General features: G+C 47.7%; 1 long non-coding RNA gene across 3 annotated transcripts in view; it reads right to left on the bottom strand.

The window, feature by feature from the left end:
* Nucleotides 1-288: 288 nt before the first annotated feature.
* LOC308246615 overlaps nt 289-27,107 on the bottom strand; it is a 35,812-nt gene continuing 8,993 nt past the window's right edge. The window contains exons 7-10 of one of the 3 annotated variants that reach the window (XR_013960427.1): nt 26,008-26,169; nt 25,797-25,927; nt 17,358-17,433; nt 289-663 (exon numbers count right to left, since the gene is read on the bottom strand). This is a non-coding gene — a long non-coding RNA (uncharacterized lncRNA). Of the gene's footprint in view, nt 664-17,357; nt 17,434-25,796; nt 25,928-26,007; nt 26,173-27,107 lie in introns of all 3 variants that reach the window. The other 2 variants (XR_013960429.1, XR_013960428.1) reach the window with 2 other exon arrangements.

Below are 27,107 nucleotides of genomic sequence, written 5' to 3'. Positions count from 1 at the left end.
TCTGTATATTCCTTTCTGGAAAGAACCCTGGCATCCTATGACCATTACAAGGGGGACCAACCAGGTTAGTTCATCCAAATGTGCATCAGTCCCAGAACCTCCACCAGGCCAGCCCTGCTTCAGGACATCTTATCACCCTTGAGTGCCAGATGGGTAGGGGACAGGTGGGGACTGGAGCTGGCTCCCCTGCCCCTCCCCACCCATCACACTGCCCAAAGAGAGAAGCCCCAGTGAGAGGCACATTTAACACTTACCCATCCTTACATTAGTAGCACATCCATTACTGTGTTCATTAAGGCAAAAAAGACATTTATTGACAGCACAAAAGGGTGCGCCAAGCCCCAGGTTGGGCACTTTCAGACCGCATCACAGGCTCCTCACAACAACCCTGTGAGGTAGGTTGCAGAGCCCATTTCACAGATGCGGATGTCGAAGGCATAGCCAGTCTCCTAAGTCTCAGGGTTCGTAAGGTGTGGGCAGGGGTCAAGCCCACGTGTCTGACCCTCAGCTCAGTGAAGTCCATCCGCAAAGGGTGGGCGACTACCGCAGGGGAGGCTGAGGAGGAGGGCACACCCCTCCTCGCAGGGGGCAGCCGGGTCCAGAGTCTTTGGGTCCAGCCTGTCCCGAGGGGATGTGTGCAGGGCGTCCCCGTGGCTGTGGAGGCTGAGAGAGACACAGGTGCAGATGAAGGCCACCCACTCCCGCTCGCACTGGCTAACAAGAGTTCTCATGCAGACAGGCAGGTCAGGAGCGCAGAGAGGACAGGAACCCCTCTGCTTACCAGACGGGGCGCCTGAGAACCTGGACAGCGCAGGAAAGGCCCTGACTCCCAGCAGCCGTGGGGTCGAGGGGAGCACCCAGCCACCAGCTCAGGCCTGTCTACTTAGTGCCCTGCAGCCTCTGGTGTCCTGCACATCACCTGGGTCTCCTCCACCCACACAGACTTCCAGAAGCACAACTCTGGTCATGGCGCCCGCCCCGACCAGCCTCCTCTCACAGTGCTCACCTCACTAACCCCAAATCTAGAACTCCTAGCCTTTCCAAAGACCACCCCAGCTCTCCAACCCATTTCCAATTAAACCTGAGTGTTGTCTAAAAGATCAGCCTCATCTTACTCTGGGGGTTTCTAGAAATTCTCCCTGAACTTCCCATTTTGGCCTCTCTTCCCCAAACCTGTTAAACCTCTGTATGCAAAAGTAACCCTTTCCCTCCCTCACTGTCTCCCCAGAGTTGGCCAGGTTCTTCTCCCACACCTCCACCCTGTCCAACAGTCCCCTGGCCAGAGTCCTCTGTGACCAGCGCCCACAGACTGCAGGACACATGGCCAGCCTCAAAGCCCCCAGGAGGGCGAGGGCTTCTGTGTGCCAGGTAACAAAGCATTTATTTTCATATAAATAACCTCACTGAAGCAAAAACCATGTCAGGTATGTGACTAGTTCCAGGTTACAGTAAGCAAGCTCACATAGCTCCCACCCACACACCCACAAACGAACATGCTTAAAAAGGTGCTGGGCCAGCCTCAAACCCAGATCTTGATTCTTGGGAACCAGCACACGGGGTGCAGCCAGGCACAGTCACCTTTCTCAGTGTCCACCAGCATCCCCTAGACGACATAATCATGATGTACCCAATCTACAGATGGGAACGCCAAGACTCGCGGTGGTTTAAATAACCTGCCCAAAGACCACTACACTGGCAAATAGTAACACCAGGACCAGAGACTAAATAGGCAAGACCTCTAGAGCCCCACCTCTCAACATCTGCCCTGCAAGGTGGGTGCTAGGTCCCGCCGTCCGCCCCCCTCCCACCGAAGATAGACCCAAGCAGTCACCTTAAGTTTAAACGCCACATATTTGTCTAGCTCCAAGGTTCTGGCTTTGCCCAGTCTACCTACTCTTCAATGCAATAAATAAAACGCTGAGTTCTCAGTAGTGTCCCCAAGGCCCAAATCTTGTCCCATGCTGGGAAGAATGGGGTAAGGGGGGTCTCACTGGGTCTGGGACCAGCATGGATGCTGGGGGCTGCATCTAGGGTTTGCAAAGTGCCATGTGCCTTGGACACCCTGCTTCACTGATGAGTTGTTCCTTACAGACCCCTCACAGGGCATGGTCCTTGTCATCCACAAGAGCAATCATCTCCCCCAATTTTCTCTAAATAGAGCTGAGCATTAACTAATCTCAAATGGGGCAGGAATGGCTCTAAGATCTCCTCTGTGGCGCCAGACCAAGGTGCGCTAATGACTTGAAAGCCTGCTCGCGGCTGGAACCAGCCCTTCAACTCAGGCCCCCTGGCTCTCACTCGAGCCTCTTGAAAATATGGGCTGTGATTTCTGAGCACGCAGGGAACACAGTTTACTGATTACTAATCAACCTCGTTTTGTAAGGAACAAAGTTGGAAAAGATAATCAAACTTTCAACAGAACTCAGACTTGGAAGTGGCAGCTGAATAAGGGTCTCACCTGATGACTGACACACAAACACAGCCCCTTGCAAACTTGCTCAGCTCTCCTTTAAAGGAGATGTCAGAATGAATCCTTGTGAGCTGGCCCTAGTATAGCACTAGCTGATTTTTAAAATTGTGTGTTGACTGGGAGTGAAGGAATGAAGGAATTAAGGGATGAAAGACTTGGTTACAACCACGGACATCTGGTGGAGGAACCTGGAAGGTGGAAGGCAAAGGTTATGGCAGGGACCATGCACCACCAGACAGGGTGGCCTGGGGAGGATGTCTCTGCTGGTGGGCAGGGGCCTCTTTCAGACCCCAGTCCTGGATTCATCACTGTGTGTGATGCATGGGAAAGCACCATGCAGAAGGAAGCCATGTGGGTGACAATGGCAAATGAGATTCAGCTGGGACTTGCTTACAGCAGTGATTCTGGAGGAAGAAGCTATAAATATGATGTTTGCTATATGATCACAGCCCATGGCACTACACACCACACCCAAAGGAAGGGGTTTGCTTTCAGAAATGGGAGAGGCCAAAACACCACATCAAGAAATGAAGGACGAATTCAAGGATGGATGGATGGGTGGATCATCGCCAACCTCCCAAGTATATCATTGACAACTCATTACACTTTCATTCATTCCTTCATCCTCTCATCCATCAGGCAATCAGTCAATCACTCAGTACACATTAATCCATCCTTCCATCCTCTCATCCAGCCACCCACTCACCAACTCACTACATCTACAACCATCCATCCATCCATCCTGCCATCTTCTTTTCCATTAGCCAATCAATGACAGATCACAGCATATTCATCCATTCTCTAATTGATAGGCCAATCACTTACCCACTCACTCACTACTTGATCATTTGATTATCTCATCCATTAGCCAATCACTGACCACATTACACCTTCCATTCATCCATTCATCCTTCCTTCCATTCATCAATCAGCCAATCATTCATTCACTCACTATACCTTCATCCGTCTTTCCATCCTCTTTCTATCCTCTTTCCATCCATCTTTCTATCCTCTCATCCATTAGTCAATCACTCAATCGCTCACTATACCTTCATCCATCCTTACACTGTCTTATCCATCTGCCAAACAAAAACCCACTCACTACATCTTCATCCTTTCTTCCAGCCTATCATCCATCAGCCAATCATTTATTTACTCACTATACAGTCATCCATCCTACCATCCTCTCACCCATCATCCTACCATTCACCCACTTACAACATCTTCATCCATCATCCAACTTATTTTCTATCCATCTTATTATCCTTCCATCCTCTCATCATTAACAATACACTGACCACTCACTACATTTTCATCTCTCCTTCCCATCATCTCATTCATCAGTCCAACACTCGCCCACTCATTCACATCTTCATCCATCCTTCCATCATTACATGTTCTCATCCATTAGCCAATCACTGATTACTCCCTACATCATAATCCATCTTTTCATATTCTCATCCATAATCCAATCACTCAGTCATTCACTACACCTTCATCTATCTTTCCACTGTCTTATCCATGAGCCTACTAAAAACCCACTCATTACATCTTCATCATCCCTCCATCTTCTCATCAATCAGCCAACCGCTCACTCAATCACTACACTTTCATCCATCATTCTATCCTTCAGTCCTCTCATCCATTAGTCATATACTGACAACTCACATCTATATACATCCCTTTATCCTCTCATTCAACCACCAATCATTCATTCATTCACTACACCTTCATGCATCCTTTCCTCATCTCATCCATCAGCCAACTAAAAACCCACTCCCTAAATCTTCATCCATCCTTCCATTCTTCCATACTTTAATCCATCAGCCAATCATTAATTTACTCATTAGACCTTCATCCATCTTTCGATGATCCTCTATCCATCAGCCAACTACTTACCCACTCACTACTTCTTCGTGCATCCTTCTAACCTTCCATGCATTCACCCATTTTCCAATTGTCACAACTCACTACATCTTCATCCATCCCTTTATCCTCTCATCCATCAGGCATTCACTTATTCACTCACTATACCTTCATCCATCCTTCCATCTTATTCATCAGCCAACCAAAATCCCACCCACTACCTATGCACCAATCCTTCCATACTCTCATCCATCAGCTAATTTTCATTCACTCGCTACACTTTATACCATACTTCCATTCTCTAATTGATGAACCAATCATTCACCAACTCACTACATCTCCATTTATCCTTCTCACCTTCCATCCACTCATCCATTAGCAATCACTGACTACTCACTACATCTGCATCCATTTCTTTATCTTCTCATCAATCAGCCATTCACTCATTTACTCACTACACTGTCATCCATCCTTCAATTGTCTCATCCATCAGCCAACCACTGACACACTCACATCTTCATTAATCCCTCCATCCTATCATTCATCAACCAACCACTCACCTCCTCATATTTTCATCCTTTCATCCTTGTTCCAATCACCCACTCACATCTTCTTCCATCCTCTCATTCTCTAATCCAACCACTCGTTTGCATCTTCAGCCATCCTTTTATCCTTCCATCCTCTCATACATCAGTGAATCACTCATTCACTCACTACAAATTCATCTTTCCTTCAACCTGACATACATCAGCCAACTACTGACCTACTCTCTACATCTTCATCCCTCCTTATATCCATTTAATCACATCTTCATCCATCCCTCCATCATCTCATCCTTCAGACACCCACTTACCCACTCAATCACATCTTCATCAATCCTTCTATCTTTCAACCATATCATCCATTAGCAAATCCCTAACCACTTATTACACCAGCATCCATGCTTCCATCCCCTCAGGCATCAGCCAACCAATCACCACTCAAAACATCTTCATCCATCCCTCAATCCTCTAATCTGTCAGCCAATCACTCATTCACTCACTACATCTTCATCCATTCATTCATCCTCTCACCCATCAGCCAACCATTCACACTATCATTTACTTCTTCGCCCATTCTTCCATCCCCTCATTGGTTAGGCAATCATTGACCATTCACTACCTCTTTTTCCACCATTCCATCCTCTCACCCATCAGCCCAGCTATTGACCTACACTCACATCTTCATGCAACCTTCATTCTCCTATCCATCAACCAACTACTCAACTACTCACTCACATCTTCATCTCCCCTTCTTTCCTTCCATCGTTTTCTCCATTAACCTGTCACAGACCACTCACTACATCCTCATCCATGCCTCCATTCTCTTATTTATCAGCCAACCAATAACCCACTCATTACCTCTTCATCCATCTTTCCATCCTATTATCCATCAGTCAACCACTGACCTCTCATTCACATCTTCATTTATATCTACATCCTCTCATTCATCAACCAACTATTCACCCATTCACTGCATCTTCATCCATCCTTCCATCCTCTCAGCCATCAACCAACTATAAACCCAGTCATATCTTTATCCACCCATCCATCAGTCATTCACTCTCTACACCTTCATCCATCAGCCAACCAAAAACCCACTCACTACATCCTCATCCATCCTCCATCATGTCATCCATCATCCATCCACTTACCCACTATTCAGGTCTTCACCCATTCTTCCACACTTCCATTCTCTCACCCATTAGCCAACTGCTGACTATTCAATACATCTTTATCGTTCTATGCATTCTCTCATCCATCAGTCAATCAGACATTCACTCAATACACATTCATCCATCCTTCCATTCTTCCATCCTTTCATCTACTCACTACATCTTCACCCATCCTCCATCCTGTCATCCATCATCCATCCACTTATCCACTATTCACATCTTCATCCATTCTTCCACACTTCCATCCTCTCATCCATTAGCCAGTCACTGATTGTTCACTACATATTTATCCTTCTATCCATTCTCTCATCCATCAGTCAATCAGACATTCACTCAATACATATTCATCCATTCTTCCATCCTCTCATCCATTAGACAATCACTGACTATTCACTACGTTTTTATCTATTCTTCCATCATTTCATCCATTAGATAACCACTCACAAACTCATTAAAATTTAATCCTCCCTTCCATCCTCTCATCAATCAGCCAATCACTGACCACTCACTACATTTTCATCAATCCTTCCATCCTCTCATCCAGCAGCCAACCACTCAGTCATTCACATATTCATCCACCCTTTTATTCTTCCATCCTCTCATCTATTAGCCAATCAAATCAGTGACCACTTGCTACATCTTCATCCATCCCTCAATATTCTCATTTATCAGCCAATCATTCATTCACTCACTACACTTTCATCCATCCTTCCATCTTATATGCATCAGTCAACTACTGACCCACTCACTAAATTTTCATCGTCTTCCATCCTCTGATCCTGCAGCCAACCACTGACCAACTCACTATATCTTCATCCATCCTCTAATCCATTAGCCAATCACTGACCACTTGTTACATCTTCATCCATCCCTCCATCCTCTCATCCATCAGCCATTCACTGATACAGTCTTTCATATGTTCACCCTTCCATCCTCTCATCCATTAGGCAATCACTGACCTTTCACTGCACCTTCATCCATCCTTCTATCTTTCCATCCTCTAATCCAGTGGTTCTCAACCTTTCTAATGGCGCAACCCTTTAATACAGTTCCTCATGTTGTGGTGACCCCCAACCATAAAATTATTTTTGTTGCTACTTCATACTGTAATTTTGCTACTGTTATGAATCGTATTGTAAATATCTGTGTTTTCTGATGGTCTTAGGCGACCCTACTAGCGGTTCTCAACCTGTGGGTCATGACCCAAAGGTTTAGAACCACTGCTGGAAGAATAAAATTATTTTTGTTGCTACTTCATAACTGTAATTTTGCTACTGTTATGAATTGTAATGTAAATATCTGTGTTTTCTGATGGTCTTAGGCTCTACAGCAGCGGTTCTAAACCTGTGGGTCATGACCCACAGGTTGAGAACTGCTAGTAGGGTCGCCTAAGACCATCAGAAAACACAGATATTTACATTACGATTCATAACAGTAGCAAAATTACAGTATGAAGTAGCAACAAAAGTAATTTTATGGTTGGGGGTCACCACAACATGAGGAACTGTATTAAAGGGTTGCGGCATTAGAAAGGTTGAGAACCACATCCATTAGCCAATCAGTGACCATTCACTACATCTTTATCCATCCTATGATCCTCTCTCTCATCAGCCAGCTATTGACCCACACTCCCATCTTCATCCACCCTTTTATTCTTCCATACTCTCATCAATTAGCCAATCACTGACCACTTGCTACATCTTCATCCATGCCTCCATCCTCTCATTCATCAGCCAATCACTCATTCACTCACTTCACTTTCATTCAGCTTTCCATCTCTCACCCATCAGTCAACTACTGACCCACTCACTACATCTTCATCCAGTCTTCCATCCTCTGATCCATCAGGCAACCACTGACCCTGTCATTCACATCTTCATCCTTCCACCCATCCCCTTATTCATTTGGAAATCACTGATCATTCACTAAATCTTGACCCATCCTTGCATCCTCTTACCCATCAGCCAATAATTAACCCACACTCACATCTGCATCTAACCTTTCATTCTCCTACCCATCAACCAACCATTCACCTATCTTTATCCACCCTTACTTCCAAATTCTCCTTAATTAACCAAAGACCACTCACTACAACTTCATCCATCCCTCCATTCTCTTATTAGCAAACCTATCACCCACTCGTTACATCTTACCCATCTTTCCCTCCAATTATCCACTGAGCACAAATTCACACTTCATTTATACTTCTACCCTCTCATGAATCAACTATGAACCTAGTTATATCTTTATCCATCCTTCCATACTATCATCATCAGCCACCACTTACTCACATCTTCATCCATTCATCCATGCTTCCATCCTCTCATCCAATAGTCAATCATTGATCACTTACTACATATTCACCAAACCCTCCATCAATCATCAAATAATCCATTCACTCATTACACCTTCATCAATATTTCTATCATCTCCTCCATCAGACGCTACTCACCTAATCATTCACATCTTCATCCATCCATGCTCTAGATTTGTTAGCCAATCACTGACTACTCACTAGACCTTCATCCATTCCTCCATTCTATCATCCATCAGCCAATCATGCTCTCACTACATCTTCATCATCCCTCCATCCTCTTATTTATTAGCCAACCAGTAACCCACTCATTACATCTTCATTCATCTTTCCATCCTATTATCCATCAGTCAACCACTGACCTCTTTCACAGCTTCATTTATACTTACATCCTCTCATTCATCAGAGAATTATTCACTCACTCACTGCATCTTCATCCATCTTTCCATCCTCTCAGCCATCAACCAACTACAAACCCACAGTCACATCTTCATCCATCCCTCCATCCTCTCATCCATCAGTCAGTCATCACTCATTACACCTTCATCCATATTTCCATCATCTCATCCATCAGCCAACCAAAAACCCACTCACTACATCTTCACCCATCCTCCATCCTGACATCCATCATCCATCCACTTATCCACTATTCAGGTCTTCACCCATTCATCCACATGTCCATTCTCTCATCCATTAGCCAATTGCTGACTATTCCTACATCTTTATCCTTCTATCCATTCTCTCATCCATCAGTCAATCAGACATTCACTCAATACACATTCATCCATCCTTCCATTCTCCCATCCTTTCATCCATTAGACAATTACTCACCCCACTCACTACATCTTCACCCACCCTTCTATCCTCTCATCAATGAGCCAATCACTGACCACTCACTACATCTTCAATCTTTCCATCCTCTCATCCAACAGCCAACCAGTCACTCATTCACATCTTCATCCACCCTTTTATTCTACCATCCTCCCATCACCTAGGCAATCACTGAGCCCTTGCTACATCTTCATCCATCCCTCCATGCTCTCATCATTAGCCAATCACTCATTCACTACACTTTCATCCATTTTTCCATATCTCATCCATTAATCAACTACTAACCCACTCACTACATCTTCATCCAGACATCCATCCTCTGATCCTTTCATCCTTCCATCCTTTCATTCTCCTGCCCATCAACCAACCATTCACCTAATCATTCACATCTTCATCCACCCTTCCTTCCATCTTCTCCTTCACTAACCAATCACAAACCATTCACTACATTCTTCATCCAGTCCTCCATTCTCTTATTTATTAGCAAACCAATCACCCACTCATTACATCTTCATCCCTCTTTCCTTCTGATTATCCAGTAAACCACTGAGCACTCATTCACATCTTCATTTATACTTCTATCCTCTCATCCATGAACCAACTATGAACCACAGTCACATCTTCACCCATCTTTCCATCCTGTCATCCATCAGCCATCACTTACCCACTATTCACTTCTTCCATTCTTCCATGCTTCCATCCTCTCATCCAATAGCCAATCACTGATCACTTACTACATGTTCATCAATACTTCCCATCCTCTCATTAATCATCCAATCATTCATTCATTCACTACACCTTCATCCATATTTCCATCATCTCATCCATCAGCCAACTGCTCACCCACTCATTCACATCTTCATCCATCCATGCTATTATCTGTTAGCCAAACACTGACCACCCACTAAACCTTCATCCAAACATCCATCCTGTCATGCATTAGCCAACCACTCACTACATCTTGTTCCCTTCATCAATCCTCTCTTCCAATAGACACTTACCTACTCATATCTTTATCCATCTTTCCCTCTCAATTATCTCATCCATTAGCCAATTACTGACCACTCACTACACCTTCATCCATTCCTCCATCCTGTTATTGAATAGTTAAACAATCATCCACTCACTATATCTTCATCCATCCTTCCATCCTCTCACCCATTATTCAACCACTGACGCATACTCACATCTTAAATCCTTTCATCCTTTTCTCCATCAACTAGCCACTCACCTATTCATTCACATCTTCATCTATCCTTTCATCCTTCCATTCTGTCATTCATAAGTCAATCACTTACCACTCACTACATCTTCATTCATCCCTCCATCCTCTCATTTTTCAGACAAGCAATCACCCAGCCATTACATCTTCATCCATTCTTCCATCCTCTCATTCATACTATTCATTCACATCTTCATTTATACTTACCTCTCATCCATCAGCCAACCAGTCATCTACTCACTACATTCATCCATCCTTCTATCCTCTTATCCATCAGTCAACCACTCACCCACTCACTGCAGCTTCATCTCCCCTTTCATCTTCTCATCCTCTCAACCAATCACCCAGTCACTACATCTTTTTTTAATCCTCACCCAAAGAGTAAAGATATTTTTTACATTGATTTTCAGAAAGAGTGCAAGGGATGGGGGAGGGAGGAGTAAGGGAGAGAGAAAGAGAAACATCAACACGAGAGAGGCACATCAATTGGATGCCTTTTCCATACACCTCAACCACGGCAGGGATAGAGTCTGCAACCCAGGTACATGCCCTTGACCCAGGAATGGAACCTGTGATCACCAGTTGTGTAGGCTGACACTCTAAACACTGAAACACGACAGCCAAGGCCTAGTCACTACATCTTTATCCAACCTTCCATCTTCTCATCCATCAGCCCACCATTTATCTTCTCATTCAGATTTTCACCCATCTTTCCATCTAATCATCCAACAAAGCAATATTTAGTATCTGTAACATGCTGGACATTGGAGATGCAAAGATCAACTCAACGTTCTGTTGCCCTTAGGGGCTCACAGTCTAACAAGAGAAACTGACATGCCTATGAAGCAATGATCATTTCTGGGTGTAGGAAGATAATTCATAAGAATGAGAGAAAGTGGGTGTGCTAAGCCATTAGCTGTGACATAATTTATAACATTAAAAGGAAAGATGCTATGCATAACAATAGCAAGTAGGTGTTGTGAATAATAAGACACAATGCATCTAGTGAGGTGATGAAGACTATGCAAGCAAGAAAATTGTTGATGACAGCATATTAATGGAAAAGGCAGGGCATAAAAACAGTGTATGTGGTGAGGAAAGGCAGTTAGGTCATTAAAAAAAAGATGTTCATTTTTCAAAAGTGTGCATTAGACAAGAATTTGAAGGGGATAAAGAAAGATGGGTGCTATGTCAGGTTGATGGATGACCTCATTCTCTAGGTCATGTGCCATTTATACTGTTTATATTAGGAACACAAGAGGCCCTTGGCTTGTCTTACCCAGAGGCCCAACCTCTATCCTCCATCCTCCATCCTCACAGGTGACTCATGCCCAAGGAGGGGCCAAGACACCCACCTGGCCCAACACCCCTTGCTCATGCAACCTTCTGCAGGGCCCTGCATTGAGCCCTTCTGCCTATCTAGGTCATAGAGCACTGCCAATAGGCATATGAGCATCTGCCGCACGCCCCCCCACACACACCCTGATCAATCCAAGTGGGAAGCTGATGCCATTCCAAGGCTACAGATGGAGAAACTGAGGATGAGAAAGCTGAAGTAAAATGGAGTACACACCAAGCAATGGCAATCACTTGACAGCTTCCTGAGCCAGCGCCTCCCTGCCAGGTACAGTGCATGTAACAGGCACATGACTTGCCAAGAGACGTCTTCCCTGGTTCCCACTTTCTTCAACTGACTAGATCACAGGAAGCCCAAAACAGGAAGGAAGGTTCCTCCCTCCCTTTCTTCCTCCTATCCCCTCCTTCCCTTCCTGTTTCCTCTCTCCTTTCCTTCCTTCAGTCACTCATCCATTCACTCATTTGAATCAAATCAGATTAGATTTGATTATTTTATTTATGGACTTCAGAACCACAGCTTTAAATGAATCATAGCCCTTAGTTCATAAGCCCTCCTTTCACAAGTCCTCTTTATTCATTCATGTATAATTTTTATTCCTCATTATTTTTTTTATTTCTTCCCAAATTTCATCTTTATCCCTTCCTCTCACCTTTCTGTACATTCTCTCATTCTTATAAATTCAGGTGCATATGATGCACCAGAGTCCTACATGCTACATCCTCATCCCTGGCCTATGCAGCTCCAATCCTCATTCATTCATTCATTCATTCACTCACTCATGCATTTGTCCTTTCTTTCTTATTCTGGGTCTTCTTTTACTTATTAGGTCTCCTGTGAAATTGCATTAGTCAAAACCCCATGTGTAAAATGAACCTCACTGGCCCATGTATTTATTTTCCCTCGCAATTTTTCTTCCCTGCATTTAGTCACCTTTTACATTCAGTATTTATGATTTTATTTATATACCTTGATTGCATATATTTTACTGCAGTGGCTGTTTTCGTTTTGTTTTGTTTTTGGTTTGGGCCAGTGTTTCCTCAATTTTTAATTTATTTTTTGAAAGGTGTAATGTATTTATCTATTTAAGGGGTATGTATGTAAACCAATTATAATCCCTGTTCAGACAACCTCTTAACTAGCCATTTATCACTTTGGTTTGTTTATTTATTCTTTCCCTTTTTTTTATTCTCATTTTCCCTTGCCCTGGACATAGGATCGGATGATCTCATCCATCTTTAGGAGTAATGATGACCCATTACCAGCCCCAACAGTCTTTTCTATTTGAGACGCACCCATGTTACCTTTATACAGGTTTTTTGGTGGGTGTTTTTCCTTCTCTTTCACTTAATTTCATCTTGCTTTCCTTGTCTCTTTAACTCTGATGCTTTTTTCTTGCATCTGTTCATGTTTAGGGAACACAGGTGACATGCTCCCTAGAGTGACATGAGTATCCATCCCATGTGCAGCACTGCCCTGGCTGATGCTGGCACAGCCGTTTCTAAGGCAGCCGCTCAGATATCTGTTCATCCTTCCTGTCACTCCTTTATTTCAATATTTATCCTTTTATCTATGGGCCTCAGGTGCCCAGAATTGGATTAACCATCATCTGTGGTTCCTGGAGCCTTCTCAGCACCTGTCCGGGGGGCGCCCTTTTGCTTGTTAATTTCCTGTACTGGTGCTTTGCTTTAGGGTTTATTTAATTACATCAAGAGCCCAGTTTTCAATCAGTCATAATTTGGGTGTCAAGATATTGTCTCATTTTTTTGTTCTAGCATGGCCCTCTCTCTCTCTCATATGTGTGTGTGTGTGTATACATACATATATACATATATATTCACTTAATGTTTTTATTGCTTATATTCATCTTGTCATAATTTTCTATGCCTCCATTCCTTGTTTTCTCAAATCATCATTTCTTATTCATTTATTCACACAACCATTCCTCTGCTAATTCCTTCTTTCTTTTTAGCCACTTGGGTTTTTTGGTGTTTTTTTACTGTAGAAACTCGCTTTTTATTACTAATTATATTTAATGAATATTTGTTCATTATATTTAAATACTTACCTAGTAAGTGCCTTTCCCCCTATAAGTCTATTTTAATTTCTTTTCCTACATAATTTTCTCCTAGTCTTTCCCTTTATTTTCAAACTCTTTTTCTTGCTCTCTCATGGAACACATGGATTTATTCACTGTGTCTTTTGTGTATGGTATTGTTTTTATTATTTATAAACTTCGGGGCCACAGATTTGAATTAATGTGGAAGATCAGTGTTAAACCAGTCCTCTCTCATACATGTAGTTGTTTGGCATACTTATTTATTATCTTTCTTACTTCTTTTGTTTATGTTGATTTTTTCCCCATCTTAATTGGTTTTTCTACCAGTCTTTCATTCTTTCTTTCTTACTGCCTTTCATTCTTTTGGAGACCAGGCACCAGGGCTTGGCTGAACCCTAACCCCCTCTACAACCCCCTCCTCATCAGTCAATGCAAATCTTTTTCCTCATTCTTTCACTCATTCATGCCTTCATGCATCCATTTAGTCTTTCTACTTAAATTGTTGTTTTTCTGCTTCTGGATGACAGATGCAGCTAATTGGATACATGATAATCTGTAGTCAATGGGTCCTCCCCTCCCTGGCCTCACGGTGGTCCTCCCTTATGTGTGTCAGCTTTGAACTCTTTCCTGGGTGGGTGGTTGCCCATGTCAGAAGCACAGATGTGAATTAATCAGTGTTTGGTTCATGCACCCTCATTCTTATTCCTAGAATGGCTCTCTCTTGTATACGTATTTATTTATTTGTTACCTAATTACCTTCTTCTTTAGATAATTTTTACATTTCTCTCCAACTTTCATTATTTCTCCCTTTCACTCTTTCTCCCTTTCACTCTTTCTTTCTTTCTTCCTTTCTTCCTTTCTTTCTTTCTTTCTTTCTTTCTTTCTTTCTTTCTTTCTTTCTTTCTTTCATTCATTCTTGGAGCTCAGCTGCCATGGTCGGCTAAATCCCACTGCCACCTGCAAACACCCACATGGCCCCCACAGCTCCAGTCTCATTAATTCCTTCTGTGCTTCCTTCAACCACTCATCCATTCATTCTTCCTTCCTGTTTTCTTTCTTTTTATTAGGTATTTACTCCTCTTCTAGTGAATGGAGGGCTCAGATTTGGACCAGTTGTGATCCAATTTGTGAGGGCCCCTCATTACCAGTCCTAGCCTAACCCTCTCCTGAGGATCTACCCACTTGTTCATTTAGTCACTGTCAACTTTTTATTCTTCCTGTCTCTTTTGTTAGAGCTTTCTATATCCCCTCTTTCTCACTTGACTTCTTTCATTCTCCTAGAGCTTCTGTCCAGAGGGAATTCATGACACACACACACACCCAACCAACCTCTCATCAGGAGAGCTGTGGCCATGCCTCCCCCATCCCACCTTTGTTTCCTTAGCGTCTCCTCTACTAGTTTGTTTATATGCTTATTATTTTATTGACAGTGCTGCAGTTTTAGACTTGGATTCACCCTAACTCTTGATTCGTGACAGTCTTTTACCTCTCCTCTTAGCATCAATACACCCATTAATGTACTTCTGTACCTAACACCTGCTACTTTTTCTTCTCTATTTCTGGACTTGTATTTAGATGTTTTATTTATCCCCTTATTCTTTCATCATTTCATGTAACGGACCTCAGCTCCCGGGGCCTGATGACTCAAAGCCCCTCACACCACATTCCCAACACAGGGCCGGGTATCTCACTGCTCACTCAGCCATTCTATTTCTCCTGTCTCTTTGGCTTTCTTTCATTTCAGTATTTATTTATTTATATGTACCCAGAGTTTAAAAAAAAAAAAAACAACTATTGGTTAAAGTTATTTCTCATCTTTGGTCCCCTGAATACTCTTTCCTCTTTAACTATTCTTTTAACTTTCTCTGTTGTTTATTTTTCTATGCCAGGAGCACAAACTCGAATTAATCAGCTTAAAATAACCTGACCTAGTCCTCCTTATATATTTACTCATCTCCTAATTTTTAAAAGTTATATTTCTTCCTTTATTTTATTTTGCTTCTTGCCATTTTCTCTCTCCCTTTCAATCACCTGTCCTGTCTCTCCAGCATCTTTCCCACCTGGACAGGTCTCGGAACCTCACCACTGTTTGTGGGGTTTTCCATAGTAACTTTCTCTTTATTTTAATTTTTACCTTTTTGACAAAAAGCTGCACAATAAATGTACGCATGCACATCAGAATTTGGAGGTAAGTGTGCACTGTGAAACCATCACTACAACCTGTCCTCCACCTTGAAAAGGTTCCTCTCACCCTTGTATGTATTATTACTAATTATGATAAGAATGCTTTACATAAAATCCACCCCCTTAGCAAGCTTTTACACATACAATACAGGACAGTCACCATTGGTTTATACATTTCTACTTACTTCTTCTTTCCTTTATTTACCTTTTATTCTTTTGTTGAAAAACTTTAGGTGCTCTATATTTGAATGACAAATATTCCTTGGTCCATAATGACCTGATACCAGTTCGTGTGTGGCCTTATGTACACATTGATTCAGTATTTTGTTGACTTACATATTGATCTCCATGCATCACATTGGATCTTGTTCAGCGTACACTCTCATTCTGGCTCGTTGCTTCTTTACCTATTTATTTATTAATTCCTTCATCGAACCAATAAGATCACCATACCTTAGGCCTTTTTTTTACCTTACCGAGTTAACCACCAAGATCAAGGTGTGCACAACCCCCAGTCCTTAACACATTTACATGGCAGGAGCAGGCACAGGTATAGTCAAAGTTTGTGTATCCTAGACGCACTGGGGACAGGGCGGGCACTTCCCCCAGGCCCTGTGCATGGCTATCCCCAGGAGAAAGCAGTTTCAGGCCCCGGGAGTACACAGAGACACACACGTCGTGCACGGTCTCCCCGGTGGGAAACAACGGATATGGAGTTCATTTTTAAATAGGAAGCTTTGTTTGTAGCAATATAAAAATATTTTGGCCTTTCAAGGCAAATACAAAAGGAATGACCCATTACCATTGCTGAGTGTCTCAGTTCTCAACAATAAAGAACTTGAAGAGGTTTAGCCGGACACCGTGAAGACAGAAAATCTGCCCATTCTGTTTTCCAGACATTTCAAGGAGGTGAGCGAGGTCATTGGGGCTGCAAGCCCATTTGAAAGGCAGGTCCCTCGGCCCGAGCTCTTTCAGTGGCCTGCGAAGGCCCCCAGCTCAAAAGGGCACTTCCATCGTAGGCTGCCCTGCAGCACGAGAGCCAAAGGGACACTCAGTAATGAAAGGGCCATTCATTTCGGGAGTGAAAGAAATTCTTTTAGGGTCTGGCCCTCGAAGCCGCCTATAGAATTCTTTGCCACAACACAAGAGGCTGGAGGTCCTGCCTTAGAACATGAGCCCCCCAAGGTCCTCATTCCACTCGCTTGCTGGGCACCCACCTCCCTGCAAGCAGACCAGTGCTTAGCAGTCCCTCCCACGAGGCTCGCCTGGCAGTGTGCAAAGCGGCGGCCCCCCACCCTCAGTGACAAGGCCATAGGTGTGTGCTCCGCTCTCCGGGAACTTACGATTTTACAGGTGGAGGATGCGGGGGTTGCTTGTCTGAGGTCCCATCCCACGACGAATTCCGGACGATGGCTTCCTCTGGAGAGACAAGGCACTAGTCACTAAGGAGAACCTTGCCCGACTGAATGGAGCAGGGACTCCCCAGACTCTAGCAAGTATGGAACTGGTGACACCAAGCATCTCTCTTTTCCATACACTGGGTCATGCTCTCACGTGCCTGCCTAGCTCCCCACCCCAACTTCAGCCACCGATGGAGAGGACAGGGCAGGGGACAGCATGGAACATGGCTCCTACGGTTGGTGCTACCCATGTACTACGTTGTTTTGTGAAACTCAAAAGTTTAGGGCCGCTGCACAAGTGAGAGCTGAGCTGGACCACAAAAGCGTGGACGGGATGCTCCCTGGAAGGGCATTCTGCCTGGCTGGAAGGGCCAGCGGCCATCAGTGTGTGCTCAGGGAGATGTGTACAGTGCAGCGTGGTGGGCAGGTGACCCGCAGAGCAGCTGGCCCTGGATGACACAGAGAAGTGGGTTGTGGGTGACACTAAGGGTCACGAGGTCTTTAACAGGCAGTGTTCCCTAAAGCCAGGGCACACACATCATGGGATGAATGACGACAGTGCCTGGACAGACAGCTTCACTTTAGGAAGGGTGCACACTTATTTTTTTAAATATATTTTATTGATTTTTTACAGAGAGGAAGGGAGAGGGATAGAGTTAGAAACATCAGTGAGAGAGAAACATCGATCAGCTGCCTCCTGCACACTTCCCACTGGGGATGTGCCCACAACCAAGGCACATGCCCTTGACCAGAATCGAACCCGGGACCCTTCAGTCTGCAGGCCGACGCTCTATCCACTCAGCCAAACCGGTTAGGGTGAAGGGTGCACCCTTTTTAATCAGCACCATGAAAAGCCCTGACCAGGCATATCAAGCCTCTGACTTCAAGCATTTGCCTTAAATTTTGAGTTTAAAGAAAGTGAGATGGGTAATGGCAGGTAGGTCATTAGAATCGTCCCTCGGCATCCACGGGGGATTGGTTCCAGGACCCCCCTCAGATACTGAAATCTGTCCCTCACCTAAAGTGGTGTAAAGTTGGCGTGTCACCCCTGCACACTCTCCGGCAGACTTTAAATCACCTCTAGGTTGCTTGTCATGCCTCATACAGTGTAAATGCTGCCTAAGTAGTTGTTACAAGGGATTGTTTAGGGAATGGCGACAAGAAAAAAGCCTGTTTAGGGAATGGCAACAAGAAAAAAGGCAGCCAGCAGCCTCTGTAGGCCTCACGACACAACACACGTTGTCAGCAGCAACGTGACTATTTTCCCAAATATTTTCAATCCACGTTGGGATGAATTCATGGGTGCAGAACCCACGGATCCAGAGAGCCAACCGTATATTGGCTCATCGATTGTAACAATGTGCCACTCTAATGCAAGATGCTAATGACAGGGGAAATTGGGGGTGTGGGGGTGAAATGGGAATTCTTTGGATTCACCACTGACTTTTTCTGTAAACCTAAAACTACTCAGAAGAAAGAGTCTCTTCATTACAAATTTTTAAGTGAGTGGATTTTGAACATACAATGATTAAGAGTCTAGTGAAGGTAAGTAGGTGTGGCCAACAGGTAGTCTGCAATGGCTGAGGTTTGACCAGGAAGGTAGGTGAGAGTGCGGAGCCTGAGACTGGGGAGAGAAGGAGAGGGGGCAGGCTACCCCTGGCCCTCCAGGGAACCCCAAGGAAGAGGCTCTCGCCAACTCGCCTGCCCTGATGTGAGCCATTGGGGATACCCCTGCTGCCTTGGCCTCTCCATTCCCTGCTGTATCACTCACTGGGGCTCCCAACACCCGCACGGGGCACTGGGGATACACTTTTTACCTCTAAACCCTCCTCAAACCTCCTTCCTTGGCCTTGAGCTTCCCAAGCACTGTTTTTCCCTAAGTGGTTGCTTTTCTATCCAAAAAACAAAAAGACTTTTAAAGATAAGTGCTGATGAAGCAGTTACAGCTCGTGAGTGGCTGAAGGCGGACTGGTTATCTAAGGGTCCCAGGACCTCCGTTTGTGTGGGATACCTACCACCTGAGATGTGCCCAGCCCTGCCCAGGAGCCTGAGACACCTGCGGTGGCCCTGTCACCATCCACAGGGCTCCCCAAGAGGAAAAAGGGACTCCGGAGCCTGAAACTGCAGCAGGACTGACTACGGGCACGGCCACGGCCCCCAGGATAGGAGCAGGGAAGTACTTTGGGGATTGTTCTGGTCTTTTAGGTAGTTTAATGGTACCTGCTTCTGCTGGGGGTGAGGGGACCATGCGCCCTGAGTTCCTGGTTGCCCTGGATGAACTTGTGTGCAGACCCCAGGCTGTCCTGGGAAGACGCAGCCCTGGATTTGCGTGTTGTACTAATAACATGGTCGTGAGCTGTCATCTTAATAGACGTCAGAGAAGCTGCAAAGATGAGCCAGTGCCTCGCACCCCAGGAAAACTCAAGTTCCCCTTACAGGGTCCAGAGGGACAGCTGTCACATGCTGGTGCTGGGAGACCTCACAAATGGGTGCGCTGAGCTCCAGATCCACCCAGGAAGCGCCGTGGACCCAACCCCTACCTCCTCCCCGGCTTAATGGGGTTAGAACACTCTAGTTCAGCATCCCAAGATTTCTAAACTCACTCTTTTCTGGAGGCACATAGAACCTAAGTGATCTGACCTGTCTTTGGGGACAAATAATTGGATGGTTAGAGCCCGCTCTGCGACGCAGGTCTGTGCAGAACTCATTTCCTGGACCTTTGTGAGGGCCAGGGCCCTGTGCATTATGGGCCCATTTACAAAAATGAGAGCGGTAATTGGAACATCTTTTGAAATCCTGTCCCCTCTCTCTGTCGCCGGCCCCCTCAGCCGCCTCACTCCCCTTGGCGGGTGGTGAAGGATGTTTACATATGCCTCTTCCTGGAATTTCACTCTTTGCTCCAGGAGTGGGCAATTAGAGAGAATTAGGGCCTATTTGGCGTGCGGGTACCGTTAATGGATAGAATGGCAGAGGCAGCCTTGGGAAAGGCAGTCTGCTGGTCTAATTGAAGCTGGCAATTTTTTGATTCCTTGTTTCAGCTCGCAGGTATTGTAGTAACCAAGGTCACCAAACAAAGCTGCAGCCCACCATGGTAATGACGGGTGCAGCCTGACCGAGGTTTCGGGAGCTGTTTATTAGCGCCCACTGAAGCACAAAGAGATGGCTGGGAATGTTTGCAAAGCTGGGGCTGGGGCAGGCAGCGGCACAGGGCCGGTTGCTGATCACTTTTCCAGAACTTGCCACCCCGATGGCTTCTTCAGGAAGTTCTCGGCTGAGCGGGCCAGGGTACTGTGTGTTGCCAAGGGTCTCGTTACCCAAAGGCACAGGGTGAGCCGCAGGGAAGGTGTGGCTGCCGTACCCTCCCGGGACTGCAGCCGCGGGCCGGTCTCATTACACAGTGACCGCTCCATTGCCCAGAGGGTTTCCAGGACTGGCCGGCGGCCCACACGTTTGGAAAAGTGCTCCACAAAATGCAATCCTTGCACCACACAGTCCCTTGGAGCTAGTGTGGGACGTGAGCACTCTTAGCATCTGTGTTCATGAGAAGCTGACCGGGAGGCCGGCTACTGGCTGCAACCCCATTGCCAGGCTGGTCGAGCGGAGCCAGCGTCGCAACAGGTTCACAGCCAGGCCTGCCACCTGGGATCTGGTTTCCTTGTCCCTAAAGTACACCTCTTGGAAGGTAATGGACCAATAAGCTCAGCCCCTGACTCTAACGACCCGGCAAACAAACAAACAGGTCACAGATGACCACTGAGGAAGCTGGAAGGGTCCCAAAGCAACAGGGGCACTCAGAAAATGGTGATGAGGTACCGCCCCATTTCACAGATGGGAAAACTGAGTCCCAGAGGACTGGAGACAGGGGCCCACTATAGTTAGTGCTATGCATGGGCTGGAACCAGGTGTCCAAAAGGCCTCTTACGGCTGCTGCCTGACCCTGGGTCCCGAGAAGCTCTCCTCTGACCACCTGGCCAGTCCCAAGTAGCAGGGGTGTGCCTTCATCCCAGTGCCCAGCTAGGAGACTTGTGGGGGCCCATTCTGGACACGGGGGACCTCCGACCCCTCCTCTGGTAAAACAGGGCCTGGCCTGGCCAAGACTGATGCCCAGGCTTCTCCTTCTGCCCCACCACGGATTATGCACACCTGACAGGCTACTGCCTCACTCTACAGGTGGGAAAAATGAGGTCCGGAAGCCAGTGGTCACAAAGACACCAGCCAAGACTGAGACCCGGGACTCCTTCCTCTCTTTCAGGGACTTTGTTCTGGTTCCAAGGGAGGGGACTCAAGCCCTCAGGGCAGTTTAGGGCAATGGTGGCTCTGTTTTCCCTCCATCTCAACAGGTCCCCTTGTTCCGGGCTGTCCCTGCTCCCGGGACCCCTGCGGACTCTCCCCCATCTTTCCTGATCCCAGCACAGTTCCATGGATCCCCGGGCCCCCAGCCCCAACTTCTTAGCCTGGTAGGAAGGACTCTATCCCCTCGGGGGGGTGGCCTCAACACAGGGCCAGGAGGCAGCAGGGGCCACGCAGCTGCGGCCCTGGATGGCCGGCACAGACATGCGGTCAGCCTTTGGCCCCCCGACTGTCCTCCTTCCCCAACTTTCCATCCTGGAGTTTTGTCCTTGGCCCCATTCTGTCTCTCTGGCTGTCTCTCGGGCATCGGGCCCAGTTTGATCAAATTCTTGTTTATAGGCACAGCCACTGATTCTTCCTCCTGAGAAACTCGCAGAAAGAAAGCCCTAGAACACGGAGCGCGAGCATGGCCGGGGTCACGCGGCTGGCATGGCTGGCTAAGCACGCCTTTGTGTAGCCTCTTGTCTGCGTCTCTGAAGACACACACAAGGGCAAGGGAGCCCGCGGGGGCAGCAGCCCCCAGAGGGGACACACACACACTCCCACACCCTCCTCCTCAGGGGAAGGTAATTGAGGTTTTCTTCTTTTCATCTGAAGAAAAGGCACCTTCTATTGAAAGAATGTATTCACAGACCTGGGAAAACTCATCTGCACTCAGCCCTCCCAATTACCCCAGGTGGCTGTTCTCCACGGGCTCCCCCACATTCCTTTCTGCCCGCGCCTTTGTTCCCAGCTGAACCGGCCCTGGGAGCTCCCAGGCTAAGAGTCTCCTCCTTAAGCCCCTGCCAAAGACCCTATTCACTGCGCAGAGCGACGCCAAGCAAAAGGTGGTGGGGAGCCTTCCTTGGCCCCGACCCCCAGGGTGGGGGATTTAAGAAGTCTCCATCTGGATTTTTTTTTTCTAAGCCCAAAGAAATTGGAGAGCAATTAAGAGAGTCATGTCTATACCCTCCACCATCCTTTCCCTTAATTAACTCCTCTCTCACACACATCCCCCCAAGGTGGGGCCACCCCGGTCTCAGCCACCCAGCACCTGCTCTGCTCACTGGTCCCCATGACCAGCGAGGACTTAGGCAGGCAGGGGGCTGAGAAGACAATTAGAGACATATCTGGAGATTTTCTAATCACACTTAGCTCCCCCAACAATGGCTGGAGTGATCCGTTTTCCAATGAAGACTGGAATATGGGTCCAAGTGTCTAAAATGCACTAGGGAGGCGCTAGAAATTGCAGGATGTATGGGCACTTCAACGATGCACCTCTTAGGTATGGGGCAGCTTGCCTTGGCAAAAGTAGGGGGTCCTCCCACCTCTATTCGACCCAGAGGAACTTGGGACCCCTCTCCATGTCCTGTCCTGTCCTACTGCAGTGCCTTGTACCCAGGAGGTACTGTTGAGGGCTCCCTGCCTTCATACCTTTCCTGACTCTGAAACACGGAACCGACGCTGCTGGTTTCTACATTGGCCACGGCCCTGTAACCCTATGGGACCTTCATTTGGGTCATTTCTGTGTAAGGCCACCTTCCTTTTTTTTTTTTTTCCAAGGGAAAAGTGTGTAAATTCTGTGTAAAGCCGCCTTCTTCTTTTCAAGGAAAAATTCATTAGCAAGCTCATTAGAGATGGACAGATTCATCTTTTCTTTCTGGAAGTCAGATTGCACATAAAAAACACGTCTACGTTTCGGCATGTACATGAATGAATAAGAAACACATGCATCGAGCTGCCCTTGGCCTTGCCAGGGTTTGACATTACTTGGAGAAATGTGCTTGGAAAAACACTGGGGGTTTGACTCACGAGTCAGGAGGCACCAGGGCAGGGATCCTGGAGGCTGCAATCAGCCCCCCACAAGCAAACCTGCAGGTGGGCAAACTGGGGGGTGCCAAGAGGGAGCACCTTCTTCGTCTCCACAAGTAGAGAAGCTGAGTGACACATGGGCCCCTCTGCCTTGCACCCTGGGGAGGCAGGCGGGGCGGGAGGGCCAGCTTCCAGACAAGACCGCCACCTCTTCCCCGACATCTATGCCCATCCGAAAGCATCCGGGTAGAAGCAGACCCCAGAGAACAGCTTAGTATAAGGACAAAAGGGCCAGAAAACCGCCACCCACCACAGTGACAGTCTCCTCTGGCTGTTCGGGGTCTCACTTCTGCTCCTTACTGCTCAAGGATGGACCGACCCGCCAAAAAAGAAGTCTCCTGAAAATATTTTCTGACACTTAACAATGGCCCTTCTGCCATTCCTGAGATGGCTGGGATGCAAGGCTGATTTACAATATGTTCAACTTCTTTAATTGAGAATGTGATCTATCATTATCGATTTTGTGCTTATGCCACACAAACCCCAAAATGTGTATTTGCCTGGAATTGACCATTCACAAGTGTACCTGACATACAGGTGGGCCCAAAGCCCGACCACCCTAAACTACTGAGCAGGGTGAGGGGCAAAGTCTGGACCTGGCTGGGCACTTGCTCTCACCTTGACTCTGACCCTCAGCTCAGCCCACCTTGAAGGAGTCCTGAGATGGCCCTAAGGAAGAGTCTAGAAGCCCTGGGCATTCGGCTCAGACTAGCTCCACGGATCTCTTGGGTAAGCTCCGGATCGAACCCCCCAGGAGTTCTGTGTAAAGTTCCCGCCCAGCCTGTCTTCCTCAGCACCGTGTTTGCAGGTGGCTTGGCAAATGCCAGCTGTGGAGTAAATATCACAGGGCACAGTCTTCCTGGAGCCCCTCCCTGGGCTGAGCCCTGGGCACACACCCCCCACCTCTCTCCAGCCTGCCGGGCTCCCCCAGGAGTGAGAACAAGCACACACAGGCAGCAGTGCCCAGGTCCGCATCCCTCGGCCCCTCTCTGCCTACACTGATGCGTTTTATTTCAATATCCGCACCCCATTTCCATTTGGGGGAGGAGGCGGGGCTGTGAAGGAGCTGCTCTGAAAATGCCCTCAAAAGAATTGTGGGTGCTGCGTGGGACCCCAAGGACCCACCTCAACTAGGAGGGAGTGTTGGCATCTGGGGGACTGAATCAGATTCACCCTGGCCTACAGGTCGACCTCATCTCCCAGCTGGACGCCTGGCAGTCTGCGCTCATCATTCACCCAGCAGCTCAGCCGCTCACCAGGACAGCCCCACTGGGCTGCCACCTCTGAAAACCCCCCGTGTCCCTCCACGGGACTCAGGCTTCACCTTTCCTGAACTCGGCCACCGGGACCCCAGAAAGGAGGGTGCCGGCCGCGAAGCCTCTTCTCTTCCTGTCACCTTGCTTAGCCGTCCCCACCGCTACGTGGGACCTCCCAGGACACCCAAGTGGACCCTCTGGGCCTGAAGGCAAACCTCGTCTCCGACACCGCAGAAGGACCCCCGCCCTGAGCGCCCAGGCGGCATGAACGAGTGAACCGCGGAGAAACGGATGACGCCTGGGCTGGTGTGTGGCTGCCATCCCGCTTTCTTCTTCTTCCCCACCATCACTGATTGTGTGTAAACAAACACAAACATTCCCATCTCGCTGCAATTTCAGGGGGAAGGAACAGAGGCCAAGAGAAGAACTCACTCAAAACCACTATTTGATTAAAGGACATTATCAAAGCCTCGTGTGCGGGGAGCCGGCATTCTCTCAGGGACTGAGGTTGCCATGGCTTGGGGCAGAAATGTTTTTCTAGCTGCAGAGCAGACAGGCATTCCTGCTGCCATGTCTCCAAAAGTGGGGGGTGCTCGAGAGAGCAGATGCACCCCTTTTCATCTCATGAACATGCTCAGTGAAGCTTTGTTGAGGACCTATTATGTGCCTGACCCAAGCCAGTTCTCGGGGCCCAGACCAGAGTTGGACGCTCCTCACTTACCGTACAGGGGGGCCCACAGCATCCGGTCAACCAGGGCGGCCCCGTCACACGCTGGCTTGGTGGGGCTCCAGGCAGCAGCCAGATTCCCAGGCCCCGAGTTGGAGTAGAAGGGAGTGACCCCTGCCCCCAAGCTAAATGTGTACATTCTTGAATGTGAGGTGGACTTAATGAAATCTTGGTGTTACGAGAAAGCAAAACACTCACCCCAAACCAGGACGGAGGCGAGAGGCTGGGCGCGGGGTGCCACGCAGCTGTTGGGAAGGAGGGCTTGGTCCAGGGCGGTGTCCTCGGGGGCTCTTCCATCAGTTCTTCAGCTGACCCGGCCCCGGGTCAACCTTGGGGAGGGACAGAAAGTTAGAATACAGCAAGGCCAGCACCCCAGAAAAGCCCCACTTAAGGCAGAGCCCAGTCTCACCAGAAGTCTGGGTTTCGGTGGAGGGAGGTGGCTCGTGGGAATGAGCAGTGATGGGAAAAGCCAAAGGCCTGGGTGGCAGCTCCCAAACCAACTAGAGACTTGGGGTGACGTGGGGTGAGCAGGGCCAGGGACTCACAGGGGCGGGGCAGGCCATGGGATTACCTGCTTGGGTACAACAAGGGATCTGTGAGGGAAGGAGGCAGGACCGAAGGTCACGCAGACCCTGGGAAGCCAGGCAAAGGCGGGTAGGCATTTGAGGATGTTTGCAGGAGGCAGCATGCCAGCAGGGGCTTGTCCCCTAGGCACTGGGGGCCTGTTGGCAGCCTGGGCAGCAGTGGGGAGAAATGGCTCGTTGGGCTGCGGGGTGTGAAAGGTGGGTGACGGAGCAGCAGGGGCAGGTAGCCACCCTGTAAGACAGAGGGCTGGGCAGCTGAGGCCCACAGGGTCATAAGCCGGGTGAGTCGGGCACAGAGAAGGGGGAAAGCAGAGCTCCAAGTGGGCAACAGACCAGGGGAGGAGCCGCCAGGTAGAGCGACAGGTAGGCAGCCAAGCAGAGGCAGAGCCTACAGAGCTCCCTGGAGGTTCCCAGCCACTTGTCCTGTGCACAGGACAATCTCCAGCCAAAGAAAGGAGCTGGATTTAGCCCCAGGCGGGAGGCAGGTATTATAGAGGGAGGGGTCCAGCTCACGGACCCCAACTCAAGAGGGAGACCGCAAGGCCAGAGCCCAAGGGTACACATACCACATTCCGGGGTGCATAACAGCCGTCAGCCTTCAGCTATGGGCTGAGTGGGGGAGGCAGAGAGGGCAGGAGGGGCTGAGGCAAACCAGGCCAGCCCCTAGCAGTCCCACTGTCCTGCCTTCTACAGAGCAGTCGCTGCGCCAGTGCTGGGAGGCCAAGGCCGCCCTCGGCAACGACACCCCCCGGCCCGCTCTCCCGAGGGCAGAGGCCATCAAGGGACTGGCTAGCGTGGCGGGTGCTCAGGCCGGGCCGGGCTATGGGCTAGCTCAGTAATGATCAACTGTTGGATGAAGGTTGGCCGCGTGAGTGAATGAAGGGGCAAGACCGGCAAGGCCCCTGCTCAAGTGGGGGGTGCCCAC

Source organism: Plecotus auritus (genome assembly GCF_963455305.1).
Source record: "Plecotus auritus genome assembly, chromosome: 1".
In the NCBI taxonomy this organism is placed as follows: Eukaryota; Metazoa; Chordata; class Mammalia; order Chiroptera; family Vespertilionidae; genus Plecotus; species Plecotus auritus.
The sequence above is the reverse complement of the archived record's forward strand: the minus strand, read 5'-3'. Positions and strand labels throughout refer to the sequence as shown.